This window comes from Ochotona princeps, chromosome 27 (assembly GCF_030435755.1).
Source record: "Ochotona princeps isolate mOchPri1 chromosome 27, mOchPri1.hap1, whole genome shotgun sequence".
NCBI classification, from domain to species: domain Eukaryota; kingdom Metazoa; phylum Chordata; class Mammalia; order Lagomorpha; family Ochotonidae; genus Ochotona; species Ochotona princeps.
This window is the reverse complement of record NC_080858.1, coordinates 4,429,798-4,441,545: the sequence shown is the minus strand read 5'-3', so window position 1 is coordinate 4,441,545 and position 11,748 is coordinate 4,429,798.

The window sequence follows — 11,748 nt, the reverse complement described above, 5'->3', positions numbered from 1 at the left end:
ATAAGACATTTTCCCCTCCTTTAGCTGAGCGGTTGCAAGGGAACTAGATTCCAGAGTTTTTCGCTAGTGGCCAAGGGGTTTAGTCTACTTTCTGTGAGCGCTGGGCCTTCCTGCTGTGTCATAATTCAGTTATCTGTCGCCCAGCATTTCCGTGTCTGCTGCTGAGTTTCCTCAGAGGGGTGATGCTAGACTCCTGCGGTCCTGAACTTTTGAGCCCCAAAAGTCAGCCTGAACTGGCAGAATTACTGTAACTGACGCAACATAACCTCTGTAACTTTCTGTAGAACTTTGCAACAGAATTGTATTTCAGTGATAGTTTTTTTCTACCGGATGACACTTTCCAAAAAGTGACACATGATTCAGGGGTGTGTGTGTGTGTGTATGTGTGTGTGTGTGTACGTGTAGAGTAACAATGAACAACAGTAACTAAGCCATGCACTGCAGCATAGTGGAAGATACAACGAGTAGATACCATACAAGAAGCTCAGGTGAGACGGGGATTTAGCTTTTCCCTGTTGTAAAGACCACCACAGCGGTCAGTGTTATATAACACACCTAGTTAAACTGCAGCTTGCATCACGACCTTTCCATCTCAAAGTGCCGGTTTGGGTCTGAGCGGTCCTCTAAAAAAGCCTGTGGCGCCACCTTGTGGCATTCCTGTCTCACACACCACACATACGCATACTGATTATTTCCAAGTACCACGGTAACCCTTGCAGCAGCTTCCAGGAAACTTGACTCTTTCTTTCCTCCCGCCGCTCCTACTTCTAAGTTTACTTTGCTTAGTTACCCGTTCCCGTTTATATCCTAAATGGAACTGTTGCTGTTGCTTTTGTCCTGTCTCTGTCCCGAATGCAACTGTGTCAAGTGAGTTCTAAGAGAGGATTTGGAACCTTTGCAAGCCCTGTAGGAGTGCCGGGACACGATGGGAATGGCTTCAGACTTACACGGCCGGGCCTGATGGTTCCACGTTTGCTCTACCTTTTGCTTGCTGACGATTTCACGCACTGGTTTCTATTGCGTGATATTCACCATTGTCATCCGTACGAAAGCAAGACCTGGTCTTCGTGTGCTGGGAGAAAGTTCTCTATACATTGTGGACAGAATCTGCACAGACACCTTATGAATGCTTTCCGAGGCAGAGAGAAATGTGTCCTAGACATTTTGTGCATTCATTCTCTTTTATCAGCTGAATGAGTCCCTTTTATTTTGACATTCCAAATCAGAACTGATTTGCTTTGGCATATTCTCATTATAGTATTTCTTTTTCAGCTCCTTCTTACTGTGACTAAGAGTATTTCCAAAACCCACCTCTAAATTTGGTATTTTTACTTCATGTTTAGATAATATCCTGATGCATTTCACTGCAGCATGCTTCATTTAGCCTATCCTGTTTGTGTTTGTGAGAATGACCTTTCAAAGACCTAAATTCTCAGGCGAATCTATTTGGATATAGGTCCAATGCTGTCCTAAATAAAGACTGTGACGTAGCCCCTCCACAGTTCAGCATTACCTTATATTCTCAGATACCTCTGAGACGTCATTTGTCTTTAAGCTTATCATACTTCTGCCCACTGCCAGTCCTTCGAAACCATTGCCCATCCTATATGACTCAGTTCAATGGTCAGAATTTGATTGTCACATTGTCTTTATCAAGCTTTTTTTCTGGCCCTATAATCGAATTAGTTATTTGCCTCTTCGACAGAAAGACAAACATGTCTTTTTTTCTCATTCATATTGATTTTATGTGTGTGTGTGATTTCAACACACACACATGCACTGTATACATACATGTAGTGTTGAAAGTCATGATATTTGGTACATTGGTATTTAGAAATGCTTTCTTCAGTTATGCTCTTACAACCATGTATCCTCACTTTCTCATTTTATGATTTTTTTCACGAACGCCACATTATGCAGTATTAACACACTCACGCCGGCTTTCAAAACACAGACTCGGGCCCGGCGGCGTGGCCTAGTAGCTAAAATCCTCGCCTTGAACGCGCTGGGATCCCATATGGATGCCGGTTCTAATCCCAGCAGCTCCACTTCCTATCCAGCTCCCTGCTTGTGGCCTGGGAAAGCAGTCATGGACGGCCCAAAGCTTTGGGACCCTGCACTCGTGTGGGAGACCCAGAAGAGGTTCCAGGTTCCCGGCTTCGGATCGGCATAGCACCAGCCGTTGCGGTCACTTGGGGAGTGAATCATCAAGGAGCATGTAAGGAAAGCAATTTCATCATGTTTGTTTTGTCTAGATAAACCAAATAGTATCAAAGTAATTTGCACAATACCAGATCAATTAGACAGAGTCCAGTTGCTAGCAGAAATGTTGACGCGTCTTTGCCCTTCCCGGAACAATGCGAATCACAAACTGGAAATCTAACATAAGAACCCAGACCTGAAACTCAAGGGAGTAGCACAAATGACTGTAAACAAAGAACCAAGTACCAACTGCAATAAGTAAACTCGAACTACAGGCCTGTGGGTGACACAGCTTAGAAACCTGCCATAAACAGAAGAAACCATTAACCAGAAGTACAGTGACTAACCCCTGCCAAGGAGCAAAAGCCTTTGCCTAACTTAGAGTTAACTGAAAAAGACATTGAGAAAATGGGGGATACAGAATTCAAAACACTGTTATAAAGTTTCTTATCAACAAAAGAATCACATACAGGAATTCAACGAACTTAAGGAATATGTAAAATAGGAAATAGTAACACTGAAACAGACATTGCAAATGAAGGATGCAACACAGCAAAATAAAGATTCAGTGGAAATTTTCAATAATAGAAAGAAGGAGGCAGAAGGAAAAAAAATCTCAGAATTGCAAGATATTTCCTGTCACAATATTTCCTAAAACAAACAAAAAGCTGAAAGCAAAACTGGATCAAGCTAAAAAAAAAACAAAACAAAACAAAACACGTATTCAAGAGTTAACAGACATTACTAAAAGACCAAAGGAGTTCCGGAAGGTACAAAAAAGAGAAACAGGGTTTAAAAATGTATTTAATGAAATAATAAGGGAAAATTTCCCTAATCTAGAGAAAAAATTGAGAAACAGCATCCAGGAGGGGCACAGAACTCCCAACAGGCTTGACCAAAAGCAATCTTCACTACAACACATGATAATCAAGCACTTTTAAATTGAACATAAGTAAAAGATCCTGAAATGGGCTTGTGAAAAAAATCAGCTGACATGTAAAGGAATGCCAATCAGATTCACAGAGTTTCTCACAGGAAACTCTACAGGCAAGAAGGGAATGGAGTGACATTTTGGTGTCAGGTGGGCCAGGCTGCAACATTCACCAGCTCATACTGGCCATGATGGAGGAGCTGGCATTTATGACATCTAGGTCTGGGAGTGGGCCGAGTGGGGAAACTTGGGAAACTCCCCTAGTGGGTCATAGCTCTTGCTGGTGAATACGTGGTCCAGGCCTGGGTGTTGGTCAGGAGAGGCAAGGTAGCTCCATTCATTGGCAAGTGTGTGGCTTGATTTTGGAAGGGGGCAGACTGGGCAGAGCAGAGCTAATCTTAGCTCACTAGCAAGTACAGAAACCAGGCTGGAGCGCAGGTCCTGCTGGGCTAGGCTGTTATATGTACCAGTTTGTATGAGCCAGGGAAGGAAGCAGACCGAGCACGGCTAGGTTCCACCACCTGCCAGTGATGATTCTTGGCAGTGGGACCAGCTACAATAACAATAAAAAAATTGCATAAGGCAGACATGTGTCTGAATTAATGTGAGTGATTCAGACAGAAGAAAGAGGGGTATATAGCAGCAGGTAAAGAAAGGGAGATCATAATAGGGAACCGGATTAAGTGGAGGTTTGAGGGGCACCGTCAGGTCTTTCACTCCCACTCTGAGAATAACCAAGAGCCATTGCAGGATTCTGGGTGAGGATTGATGTCACCTGGCTGTGTTTTAAAATGATCACCTGGATATTGTGTTGACAATAGGCTATAGGAAGGAAATAGTAGAAGAAGACAGCAAGAGTTGTCACAGTAATCCAACCAAGTTTAACAAGCACTTGGGCAATCCTCTGCTGCTTTCCCAGGCCATTTACAGGGAGCTAAATTGGAATTGGAATAGCCAGGATTCAAACTGGTGTCCATACGGGATGGAGGTTCCTCAGGAGGAGGATTAACTTGGTATGTGACACCAGAGCTGGCCTAGGAATAATGTTTTTAAACTAATCAGATTATCATGGTCTCTTCCGGGAGCCATTGGAACTCAAATCAGGATTTACGCAACACAGGCACTGTGGCAATGATGTGTCAATGATGCTTTGTTTTAAGAGAAGGCTAAAGAGGAGGAAGGGAAAATTTAAACAGGACTGCAAAGAAAAAAAGTTGAACTACAATGCAGTACCAAATAAACATCTCATTATATCCCATAGGGAACTGTGGTAATAGGACAGTCTTTCTGAACTAAGACAAAGCTGCCTGGCCTTCATGCCAACACAGTGTCTATTAATGCCCACTGAGCTGCCCTGGGTAGGAGGGGACCTTGGGTGAACTTGAATTAACATTCATTTGAGTGCTGATCAAAGGACATTCACAGGGTTATGAGCACATCTGCTGTAAAGAGAGTGTCCTCGTGGTACCCCCAACTCCCCTACCCAGAATTCACTGCTCTGATCTGATACATGCCATGCCTTGTCGAGGAGTTGTCTGAGAGTTTGTCCTGACATGACCTCTATAGTCATCTTTCTTCTACTTTTAAAGAGGGATGACACAGAGAGAAAGAGAAGGCAAGGATGAGAGAGAGAGAGAAAGGAGGGGGAGAATGAAAGTAGGGAAAGAAGAAAAAACAGAGACAGAAAAAAAAGTCTTTCCCATCTGAGTCTTCTGACAGAGTAGGATGCTGATGGGAACAGACAACCTTTGGTACTTTCACATCCAATAGAGACAAGAAAAGCAAATGACACTGATATAACTAAGGAAGCAAAGCAGGAAGAATACAAGGAAATCCTTGACGGTGTTAGTGAGCTGTTAAACCAGTCTCCAAATCACCATCTTGGCATTTGAGCAAAATGAAATAACAAACATTAATATTTTGGGAGTTTATTAGATGCTCCCGAACCTGCAAATGGCAAACTTTTGTTTTTAGTTATTTTCTCATATTTTCTGCATCGGGATCCCATATAGCATGTGAAAGCTCTCTCTCTCTGTCTCTTTTTTTTCCACTCTAAACTTTGAATCCAGGGAATTCATTTTGGTGAGAGGCAGAGCCAAGGGCCTGGCTCACATGAATTGAGCCCTTAGTGACCAGAACCTTGCAGTGTGTATATGAAATATTTAGATTCTGTAGGGAATTATCCAGTATTTTCTATGCATCAGTCACCATGCTGGTGGTTTCACATATATTACTTTATTTAATTTCTCAGACCAGCTTGTAACGTATTATCATCATCATTATTGTTATTGATAGAATTCCCATTTATAGACAGCAAAAGAAGCACAGGGAATTTGAGTAACTCCTGCCAGATCACTCCTCCAGTAAGTAGCAAGGGCAGGATTTGAACACCAATTGTGTGACCACAGGCCTGTTGTAACATACCCGGAAAGGACAGAAAAGGGAGTTAGACACACAGACCAGGCTCTACTACTATTAACATGCTATCAAGTGTAGCTCAAGACTGAAACGTTGCTATTTCCTGCAATGATGCTGCTTGAACAAGGGGGTTGCCCTCCCAGCAAATCTTGCCTGGCACAAAACACTCATGCCCACCCACGCTCTATGGAAGACTCCACCTGCCTCTACAAGCAAGAAGGCTCCAGAAAGGTTTACCGCTTGCTGTGCCAAAATTTAATGCCAAATCAAACAACTTTACAGATCCCTAATTATATGCAGTAATGGCAATCAGGAAAAGAACACTGTGACCCTGCAGCCCCAGACACAGCCATCCCACAGGTCCTCACAAAGCAGGGCCTTCAAGGAGAACACAACGTGGCATTGCTTACCGGCAGTTCATTGCACACATCCCTGCCCACTCCTTAGGACACAGCGCTGTTGAGCAGGGTCTGCAGAGCGGAGCACAAGTCCTCATTTGTTACATGACTCGCGCTAAACTCCTGGCAAATTTCCCTGAAGCCTTCTGACTCTACCTAAGCAGAAACACTGAATGTGATGCCAAGTGACACAGTCAAAGGTGCCACAATGGTGGAGATCTTCCCCAAAACTTCATCTTTTCTTAATTTCAAGATTATAAGCACTACCCAAGGAATCACACTTTAAAGAAAGTGAAGCAAGCAAGAAAGGAAAGAAGTAAGGCAGGAATTACATTCTGAAATTTACTCTGCTTTTCATTTTGCATTGTATGTATTAACTATTTACTTTTTCTTAACCTTTTGAAAGACAATATGTTGGAGAGAATCAAGATGGTGGAATAGGGTAAGAGCACATTTAAACAGATAGGGAAACATTAGCCAGGGTGAAGCAGAGAGGACACATTCCAGGAAACAGGAGAGGACAGAAGGACAGCAGAGGAACACCTGGATACTGACAGACACAGGAAAGCAGTGGACACAATAGTGTGGTATTACAGTGACTGATACCCCAGTGGCATTCAGGAAATGGTGATCTGAACTGCACCAGCAGCTGGAACTCCACCAGCAACAAGGTGGGAAGTGGCATTCACTGGGAGCTTAGGAAGTGAACCCAGAGGAAGAACTGCCCATCTTGCTTGACTGATTTGACCAGGAGCAGAGACAGAGCAGCAGATCCTAGATGGGCAGTGCAGGAACAGGGTGGATTTCACAACCCAGTACACCCCTAAAATCAAATTGGGCACCATTTTGTTTCAGGAGTCAAGATCTGTGGACAGTACTGGGCATGCACTGAGCTGGGAGTGAACTCATTTCTGGTTCAGTGAACTGCAACAATGTGGCATCCCACAGGTTCCACTCAGAATAGACCCAGGTAGCTCCCAGACCTGATGGCCAGCAGATCAAGAATTCTAGTAGTAGCGCATTGAGCACAATTTTGTGGCAAAGGCTTTCAGACTGCAAGGACAGTGGGAGAGAACTCCCTGAGCTCAGTACATTGCACTAGTCCCATAGGGAAAATAATACTAACTTTGGCATCATATGGGTCAAAATAGTTCTGTGTAGCTCTCAGACCTAAAGGCCAACAGGTTCCAGCAAGATCAGCACCACCAACAACCTAGCTGTTTAGGACAACTGGTATCTCCCTAATCCTGGGAACTGCTTGAATCAGAAATGGAAGAAAGGATATATGGACAATGTTGCAGCCTCAGCATGGGATAACAGGAGGTGGAGACTGGTGAGCCAGGAGCTGGGACTACGGAGACCATGGTGGAAATCTAACATCAGAACCCAGACCTGGAACTTACTGGAGGGAGTGGCACAAGTGACTGCAGACAAAGAGCCATGTACCAACTGCAATAAGTAAAATTGAACTGTAGACCTGCGGATGACACAGCTTAGTAACCTGGCCAAAGAGAAGAATCTGATAACCGGAAGTACATTGACTAAGAGAAAAAAGAAGAGACACAGGCACACTGAATATTACTGAGGAATCCCCTGCAGAGGAGCAAAACCCTTTGCTACCCTAAGAGTTCGCTGAGGAATACATCGAGAAAATGGGGGATACAGAATTCAAAACACTTGTTACAAAGCTTCTTATCAACAATGAGAAGCACGTAAAGCAGGCATTCAATAAATTCAAGGAATATGTTACACAGGAAATGAATCAAATGAAAGCTGGTGTGTCAGAAATTAAGAATAGAGTGGAACAAGTTAAAAGCACAGTGGAGAGTCTCCAAAATAGAATGAATGAAACAGAAGAAAGAATCTCAGAATAGGAAGATATTTCCTGTCACCAGGGGGAAAAAACCAAAAAGCTGGAAGTAGAACTGGGTCAAGCTAAAAAAAAAAAGCATTTAAGAATTGAAAGACACTATTAAAAGGGCAATTTTTAAGAGTTATGGGACTCCCAGAAGGTGCAAAAAGAGAAACTGGGTTTACAAATATATTTAATGAAATAATAAGGGAAAATTTCCCTAATCTAGAGAAAGAATTGGGAAACAACATCCAAGAGGGGCACAGAACTCCCAACAGGCTTGACCAAAAGCGATCTTCACTACGATGCATGATAGTCAAGCTCTCCTCAATCGAACATAAGTAAAAGATCCTGGAATGTGCACATGAAAAAAATCAATTGACATGTATATAAAAGAATGCCAATTAAATTCACACAGTGCAGTGTTTTCCTGCTGTTTGTTTTCCTTTGTTGTCTAAATTGGGATTATCCTGTACTGAACTTCTAGCCTTCCCTTTTTAAAATCTAACATTATATGTCATGATCCTGTCATGTCAATTTTATAAATAAAAACATGAAATCAATGGCTTTACATTTGCCATCATATAAATAATCCCTAACATATTTGTTACTCTTGTTGAGCTTTTGATAATGTTAAATAAAAGCAAAGCTATATATATCTAATAATATGTTTGTATCTTTTCACTACTTTTTGTTTTTAGTGTTTTTTGTTTTGTTTTGTTTTGCTTTGTTGTTGTTCTAGGAAGAACAAAAATTTGTTTTATCAGAATTTTATCAAGAGTGTTTTTTGGGGGCTCGGTGTGGTGGCCTAGCAGTTAAGCCCTTGCCTTGAACACACTGGGATCCCATATGGGTCCCAGTTCTAATCTCGGAAGCCACATTCCCATCCAGCTCCCTGCTTGTGGCCCAGGGATCCAGTCAAGGACGACCCAAAGCCTTGGGACCCTGCACCTGCGTGGGAGACCTGGAGGAAGTTCCTGGCTCCTGACTTTGGACTGGCGCAACACCAGCCATTGCAGTCACTTGAGGAGTGAATCAGTGGATAGAAGATCTTTTTCTATGTTTTTCCTCCTCTCTGTATATCTGACTTTGCAATAAAAATAAATAAATCTTTTAAAAAATTATGTTTTTAAAAAATCAGATTTACATGTCCCAAATGGCATCATAATTCCTGGACCAACTGTCCATCCTTAGGAAAGATTTAAGGACATGAGGGAGTTAACTTGTGAACCTATCAGAGGGTGGGATATAGGAGAGAATTTGCAAAAAGCAAAAGGGCTTTAAATTAAGTGTAAAGATACTCAAATGCTAGAGGAATGCAACGGATTTGGTTTGATTAAAGCAGAGACGGTAAAGAAGCAAGCAGCTTGAGCAGGTAGGGATTGGGAGTCCTGGCAAGGCTGTGTGTGTGTGTGTGTGTGTGTGTGTGTGTGTGCGCGCGCGTGCAGGCTTAAGAACATTCTATTCTCCTGGACTAAACTTTCACTGAAGACTCAGTTGGAAGACGAGGACTGTCCTGTTGCTGGTGTAGCAGTTTGTAATGAAGTATATTGGCAAAATATTACTGCAATCTTGAATCAAAACAGGTTGGAGAAATAACAGCTCAGATGGCCTCATCACTAAGTACTAACACAGTATAATTTTAAACGTGAGACATTTTAATCAGAGCAAAATTGCACATTCCTCAGATTCTTGATTATTACTTTTAAGATTCATTTAAATGTTTTTTAAAGCAGAGTTACAGAGAGAGAGGAAGAGATCTTTCATCCACTCATGAAATGGCCCATGGATCAGCTAGAATTGGGCCAAGGACGGAAATGAGAAACGAGGAGCTTCTTCCAGGTCTGCCCAGGGATACAGGGGCTAAATATTTGGGCCAGTCTCTGTTGCTTTTCCAGGCACACCACCAGCGAGCCAGATTTGAAGCAGAACAGCCAGGACTCGAACTGCCAACCACATGGAATGCGGACATTAGCTTACCCACTGCCCCACAATGCCAGCCCTCATATTTTTTTTAATCATTTTTTTCTGTTACTCAGAATCTGCAGGGAAATATTTTTTATGCGTATATAAATTTTCTATGCTGCTCTCTACCAGGCCAATAATTTACATAACAAGGAATACTGTACATCAGCAAATCACTATCACAGATAACTAACATTTTTGCTGCATTTTTTCATGGATATGATTACAGTTAACAATGCCCACCCCATGCGTTAATACGAGCTTTGGTTTCATTCTGCATGTGCAAACTGTCCCAACTCTGCCTCCCACTCTGTACACCAAAGTGGCAAGGACACTTCCTTTCATGTTTCAACCCACTCACAATTGTGCAACACTCAGCAAACATATTTCTCTTCAGTTTAGAAATGCTTCCAAAGGTTTGTCACAGAGGTTTTTAATAACTCTGATAATTTTTTAAAAAATTCTTTGTTATGCAATTAGCCAAATTATCAACAATTGCAACATCAGCTCTTTACCCATGTACTTCTCAATGAGTTCCTTTTCACAGTGCTGTGTCACTGCCATTGTAATTTAGATTTTATATCTGGCTAAATCTACTTCAGATTCAGCTTTGGCTTCTATTTCAACGCTATTTCAGGAATCCTTGGAACCATTCAGGATCAACAATTCTATGGATACTGCAGATAGTATTTGATGGCGTTAATCAAGGGTCTATTCTTGTAGGCAAATATTCTTTTACAGCTGTCATCTCATTTTAGATGTATCAGGGGATGACAAGCAATTTTCATTCAAGACTGCATTAGGTTTCCTTCTGTTACAGAATGGTCTGCTGGAAAATCATCTATCGAGAGTTCCTCCATTTAAGTCCTCAATGGAAGTTTAGTTCTGGAGAATAAACGTATCTAAGCCTGCACACATGCAGCCTTGAACTCTCAGTCCTCACATGCACAAATTTCTCTCTTTTCTACCTTCTCTACTTCAGTTGTATGGAATCCCTTACATTTGAGAATCTTTATGCTTGACTTAAAGCCCTCGTGCTTTTGGTAATTTTTCTGAGCTTTCTTCTGCATATTCTCACAGCACTAATTTGTAGTCTTTTATAAAGACAATCAAAAATATTAGTATTTGCAAAACCTTTATGCTGATAGCATATTAAACTCATTGCAGATCGCACATCCATCTCAAGCCTATAACAGGAACATAATATTATAAATGTGTTCTATCCCATTTTTATAATTTTCTGTAGTCACGTATGTTACAGAGGTAGATGGCACAATGTAGAAAATCTTGATTTAAAAAAAAATTTTTTCTTTAAAGTCAGAATTGCAGAGAATGGTAGAGAGGGTGTGGAGGAGAGAGAGAGAGAGAGAGAGAGAGAGAGAGATGTTTTACCTGCTTCCAAATGGCTGTCATGGCCAAAGCTGGACTGATCTCAAGTCAGGAACCAGGATCTTCTTTTTGAGCCTCATATGTGGGTGTAGGGACCCAAAGCCATTGCAGGGATCTGGGTTAGAAGTGGAGCAGCCGAGACAGGAACCAAAGCCCATGTTGGATGCCAGTGCCAAAGGCTGAGGATTAGCTCACTGTGCCACCATGCTGGTCCCAAAAATCTCGATTGTAAAACCGATTCTGCTGTTCTCCAACTATTGCAAATGTAAATCGGAGTGATATAGAATACAAGTTTGATCCTAGTTTTTGTTCCCAATTCCAATTTTCTATTAATGGACATCTTGGAAGACAGCAAACGAATGGCTCAGTTGATTGGATCCTTGGCTTCAATGTGGCCTGGCCTTGGCTGATGGGAGCATTTGGAGAGTGAATCAGTCTGCTTGTCTTCCTATAAGATAAACAAAATAAATATTTATTTTGAAAAAAATATGAAAGTAGAGATGTCTTACTTCATCTAAGGAATAAATACTTAACAAATCTAGTATAAGCATGTGTTAGTGAGCTTAACAGAATTAAAAATGAAGCAATATTTT